This window comes from Cibotium barometz, chromosome 51 (genome assembly GCF_041138505.1).
Source record: "Cibotium barometz isolate CiBa-2024 chromosome 51, ASM4113850v1, whole genome shotgun sequence".
Taxonomy (NCBI): domain Eukaryota; kingdom Viridiplantae; phylum Streptophyta; class Polypodiopsida; order Cyatheales; family Cibotiaceae; genus Cibotium; species Cibotium barometz.
Window position 1 is genome coordinate 8,075,755 of NC_141096.1, and position 6,216 is coordinate 8,081,970.

Here is a 6,216-nt window from a genome sequence, read left to right on the forward strand (position 1 = left end):
GATTAGAACAAGCCAGGGTATATGGCTAGTGCAAAGGCAGTATGCACTTGATATGCTGGCAAAGTATGGTATGACGGCATGCAAGCCGATGTTGACATCCTTAGAGCAAAACATGAAGCTTAGGGATGATTTGGGTGATGAGGTTGATGATATCACCATGTACACGAAAATGGTCGGAAGCCTTATCTACATAACCATTATGAGGCCGGATCTCAATTATGCGGTTGGACTAGTGAGTCAGTTTATGTAGAGTCCCCGCAAGCCTCATTTGGATGTAGTGAGACGTATCATGAGATATGTCAAGACTACCGCGCACTATGGTCTTTTCTATGAGATAGGAAAAGACATGCATATCAATGGTTATACGATGCGGATTGGGTCGGTAGTGCTTATGACAGGAGGTCTACCAATGGCTATGCTTTTAGCTGATAAAAAACAGAAGAAGGAGGGAGCACACACGAAGAGAAGCAAACCCTAATCCATATTCATTAACCATAAGAAAGGAGAGAAGCCATAGTCATCATCTCTCACACACACAAAAGAGAGAACACAACATAGTGTTATGTCCACACTACAATGTAAACCTAATGTAATGTCCTCACACCACACATGACCTGGACGCGGTCATAAACACACCACACGATATCCATCTACCATACTGTCACTCTGTCAGCACCCATGTGCTATCCTCCAGCTGTATACGAGCTTGACATTTCAACACTCCCCCTCAAGCTCGACATGTCCATCTCTAGGACTCCCAATCTAGTACGGAAATACTCGAACTTATCCTTACCAAGTGCTTTGGTAAAGATATCTGCAACTTGCTCATCTGTCTGTACATATCTCAAATCCACATGCCCATCTAACACTTTCTCTTTGATGAAATGATAGTGGACCTCAATATGTTTGGTCCTGGCATGATAGACTGGGTTGCTAGCAAGTTGAATACTGCTCATGTTGTCACAATGAATGACAACTCTCATATCACTCTGTAATCTGACATCATCTAGCAACTTCTTTAACCACATAGCCTCACATGCAGCTATGGTGGCTGCTCCACGATACTCGGCTTCTGTGGTAGACAAAGCAACTGTAGGTTGCTTTTTACTACTCCAACTCACTGCTCCACTATCAAGGCTGAATATATAGCCACTGGTAGACCTCCTGTCATATGCACTACCTGCCCAATCTGCATCTGTGTAACCATAGACTTGCATGTCTTTTCCTGCCTCATAGAAAAGACCATAATGCATGGTAGTTTTGACGTATCTCATAATACGTCTCACAGCATCTAAGTGAGGTTTACGAGGACTCTGCATAAATTGACTAACCAAACCAACTGCATAGCTGAGATCTGGCCTTGTAATAGTCATGTAGATTAGGCTACCAACCATCTTCCTGTACATGGTGATATCTTCAAGCTCATCACCCAAATCAGCCCTTAGTTTCATGTTTTGCTCTAGTGGTGTCAACATGGGTTTGCATGCTGTCATCCCATACTTTGCTAGCATGTCTAGTGCATATTGCCTTTGCACCAACCATATACCTTTGCTTGTTCTAATCACTTCAATGCCAAGAAAGAACCTTAAGTCACCAAGGTCTTTCATATCAAATTCCTTGCATAAAGAGGCTTTAACTTCATCAATGCCTTTCCCACAATCACGTGTGATAATCAAATCATCAACATAGATGACTATCATCACAATACCATCCTGTGTTTTCTTCACATACAGTGAAGAGTCTGCATTTCCAACCACAAATCCAATGCTGACAAGATATCTGCTTATCTTGTCACTCCAAGCACGAGGTGCTTGCTTCAAACCATACAATGCTTTCTTTAACCTGCAAATAAAAGTAGGATATTCTGGATGTACATATCCTTCTGGCTGCTCCATGTACACCTCTTCTTGTAGTTCACTATTTAAGAAAGCATTCTTTACATCCATTTGATGTAAAGCCCAACCTTTTTGTGCTGCTAGTGCAATGATCGACCTCACAGTAGCCATCTTAGCCACTGGGCTGAATGTTTCATCATAGTCTAAACCATAATTTTGTGCATATCCCTTAGCGACCAGCCTTGCTTTATGTCTCTCTAGGCTGCCGTCTGACTTGCACTTCACCTTATACACCCATTTGCATCCATTTGCTTTATGTCTCTCTAGGCTGCCGTCTGACTTGCACTTCACCTTATACACCCATTTGCACCCATTTGCATCCAATTGCATCCAATTGCATTCTTTCCTTGCGGTAACTCAACCAATTCCCATGTATCATTCTTGTCTAAAGCATCCATTTCTTCATCCATGGCTGTCTCCCAAACCTGCTTTCCATGTGCTTCTTCAAAGCATGTTGGTTCCTCATGTGCCAACATTGAGGTCATGTATGCATAGTGCATTGCATAACCCCTATATGTCAACCTCTCCACAGGGTACCTTACCCTTATATGTCAACCTCTCCACAGGGTACCTTACCCTTTGTGATCTCCTGACAACCTGTGGTTCACTATGAACTCTTCTAGCATGAGGTGGAACATACCTCTCATGCCTGTCAACACCTGGAGTACGAATATCTGGAATCCCAAGTTCCTCAATCAAGACTTTCGGAACTAGAGGACTCATAACCTGTAATCCCAATTCCTTCAACCTTCTTCTTTCCTTTGTCCACAGCACTACTACTAGTGCTTGCACTCTCATTTTTGAGTCTCCCTGACCATGGACTCACATTACCTGTGTCACTAGAAGTACTTGCAGGTCCTGACAAAGAAGTAGAAACCTCATTTGGCAAGTTTACATGCACATCTGCATCTATGTCATCCACCATGACATCCACTTTGTCTTTATACCAACTTGCCAACTCATCAAAAACCACATCTTGTGAGATGAGTACCTGCCTAGTGACTTGGTTGAAACATTTATATGCCTTTCTCTCTTGTGCATAACCAATGAAAATGCACTTTTCTGCCTTTGGGTCAAGCTTCCTTCTCTTTTCATCTGGGACATGAACATAGGCAATGCTTCCAAAAACTTTGAGATGGCCAATGTCTGGCCTATAACCTGTCAACTTCATCTCTGGTGTGCTCTCGTGTATGGCTGCCGCCGTTGGTGTCTTATTCAAGACATACACTGCAGTAGCACAAGCTTCGGCCCAATAATGATTTGGCATGTTCTTTTCATTTAACATGGCTCTCGCAACTTCACAAATAACCCTGTTCTTTCTCTCAGCAACTTCATTTTGTTGAGGAGTATACCTGCAAGTAAGTTGCCTTCGAATGCCATGCTTCCTCAAGTAATCTTCAAATGCATGAGACACATACTCTCCACCTCCATCTGTCCTCAAGCATTTAACCCAATTTCCATATTGCTTTTCCACAAATGTTTTGAATTCCATGAACTTTCCAAGGGCTTCACTTTTCTCCTTGAGAAAATACACCCAAATGAACCTCGTATAATCATCAATGAAGGTGATATAATACTTGTTGCCATTAATAGTTGGGGTTTGAGCTGGCCCCCAAATATCACTATGTATAATCTCCAAAGGTCTCCTGCTCATGTTCCCTTCCTTAGGGAATGGCAACCTTGCTTGCTTTCCAAACTACATGGTAACTACCATCATATTTGAATCTTGGTAGTCCCCCAACAATGCCTTTTACCTGCATATTCTTCAATCTTTGTATGTTCACGTGACCAATCCTCTTGTGCCACATATCAATGTCCTGCACAATCCCATTGCTCTTTGAAAACATGGCTGAGCTCAATTCTGGTATGCCTGCATCTAGTTTGAATAACCTTCCTTCCTTTTTACCTTTGGCAATCAATCTACATCCATGCTTAAAGTCTTCTACAAAACACCCATTCTCATTGAATCTTACTTGTAGTCCCTGCTCAACCATTTGGCCCACTGATGCCAAATTCTTTGTGATGGATGGTACATAAAGCACTTCAGACATATTTTTCACATTTCCATCATGCATCCTCAATGGCACACTGCCAACATGAGTTATAGGATGCTGAGTATCATCTCCAGTGACCACATAACCATTCGTACCCAATGGTTGCATCTTCTCAAACCACTCTCCATGGCATGTCATGTGATTTGAGGCACCCGAATCCATATACCATGACTCATCACCTGCATTTTGAGAGTACATGGTCCCCATAACGTGCTTCATGTCAAAAAGATGATTCGAGCTTCCATCATTATTGCTAGTAGATGCATAATTTCCATGTTGTGGTCTTCCACTCCTTACATCATTCCGCTTTTTGTAACAATCTTTTGCCATATGACCGAGTTTGCCACAATAATGGCATTCAATCCCATTCAAGTTTTGTTGAGGACCTTGCCATCGTCCTCTACCCACGAACACGTGTTCCACTTCTCCCCCTATGGGATTGAAATCCACGACCACCGCGTGAATTCTGAAAATTCTGATTTGATGGTGGTTGACTAAACCTGTCATTCCAACCACGTCCTCCACGGCCTCAAGGGGCAAATCTCCCCCTACCTCGAGAACCTCTAGATGAGTAAAAAGCCTGATTTCTTGCATGCTCATCATTGCTCGACGAGGATGCACCACCTGTAATACTCATACCACCAAGACCAAGCTTCAATTCTTCCACAATGAGCAAAGAGACAAGCTCATTAAAATCGGGCATTCCTCCCAATCTTACTGAGATAGAAGTGTCAAAGGATTTGTGTTCCTTGCCTAAACCACGCAATGTGAGTGCAACCAAATCATCATCATCCATTGGAGCATGAATTGATGACAAAGAAGAGAGAGAGAGAGAGAGAGAGAGAGAGAGAGAGAGGTTGACAAAGAGCCGTTGTCTCTATCTCTCAAGAGAGAGAGGGAGCATCCCAAGAGGAGACAGAGAGAGAGAGAGAGAGAGAGAGAGAGAGAGAGAGAGAGAGACAGAGGGAGAGGGAGAGGGAGAGAGGGTGGAGAGAGAGAGAGACAGAGGGAGAGGGAGAGGGAGAGAGGGTGGAGAGAGAGAGAGAGGTTGACAAAGAGTGTTTTTCTCTATTGAGAGAGAGAGAGAGGGGGGAGCATCCCAAGAGGAGAGAGGGAGAGGGAGAGGGGGGAGAGAGAGAGAGGGGGGGGGACTTACCAAGGGGACACAGAGATAGAGAAAGAAGAGAAAGAGAAAGAAGAGAAAGAGAAAGAAGAGAAAGAGAGAAAAAGATAGAGAAAGAGAAAGAGAGAGGTTGATAAAGATTCTAGAGAGAGAGTCATACAGAGAGAGAAGGAGATGGGAAGAGAGAGAGAGAGAGAGAGAGAGAGAGAGAGAGAGAGGGGGAGAGTAGAGAGAGAGGTTGGAGAGACAGAGAGGGGGGGAAGATAGAGATAGAGAGATAGAGAAGGAGAGAGAGTGAGAGGATAGAGGGAGAGAGAGAGAGGGAGCAGGAGAGACGAAAGAGGGATGGAGAGAGAGAGTGACGGGGTGAGAGAGTGAGAGATAGAGGGAAAGGGAAACAGCGGGAGAGATAAAGAGGGAGAGAGAGAGGGGGGTTGTCAAAGAGGAGAGAGACAGAGAGAGAGTTAGTGAGAGGATAGAGGGAGGGAGAGAGAGAAAGAAAGAAAGAAAGAAAGTTATATTAACATCTACTAAAGGCCAAAATGACCTATGAGACCAAATGTGAATACAACTAATCCATGGTATGCCTCATCATGGATAAAGAGAAAAACGAAACAAACTGATACAAATATAGAAAGAGAACAATACAAGGAACCTGTGGTTCTCCTAAATCCCTAAAATATCCAGCATGGGGTTTAGATCTCATCATCCCTCGGATGTCTAAGGTGGGTCTCCATGTGAGAATGTCCTATGGGTGATGAGAGATGAGAGCCTAGATCCTCATATAATCACGTGGGCATCTCCTAGCACCAGAAGGCCGAGGTCTCCTGGCTCTACAAATCATCATGGCCCTGGCAATGGTCACTCCAGGTGGTCCCCTAATGATATCATGTGCCGTGGTTGTGGTAGGGCTGGTGTCATGGGTATAGCTCTAAAGAAATGTGTAAGTAGCCATTGTGTCCTATCCTATGTATCAGGGCTAGTCTCATCTGGGATCTGGCAAAGGAGTCTTAGTGTGTGGAGCTCAAGGAGGAAGAGCCCCAAGCATCTCTGATCTGGGTACATCATGATCCACCTTAAAGGGCCAAATCCCTCTCTGAATAGGCAGTGGCCAAACCCCTCTCTGAATAGGCAGTGGTACCAC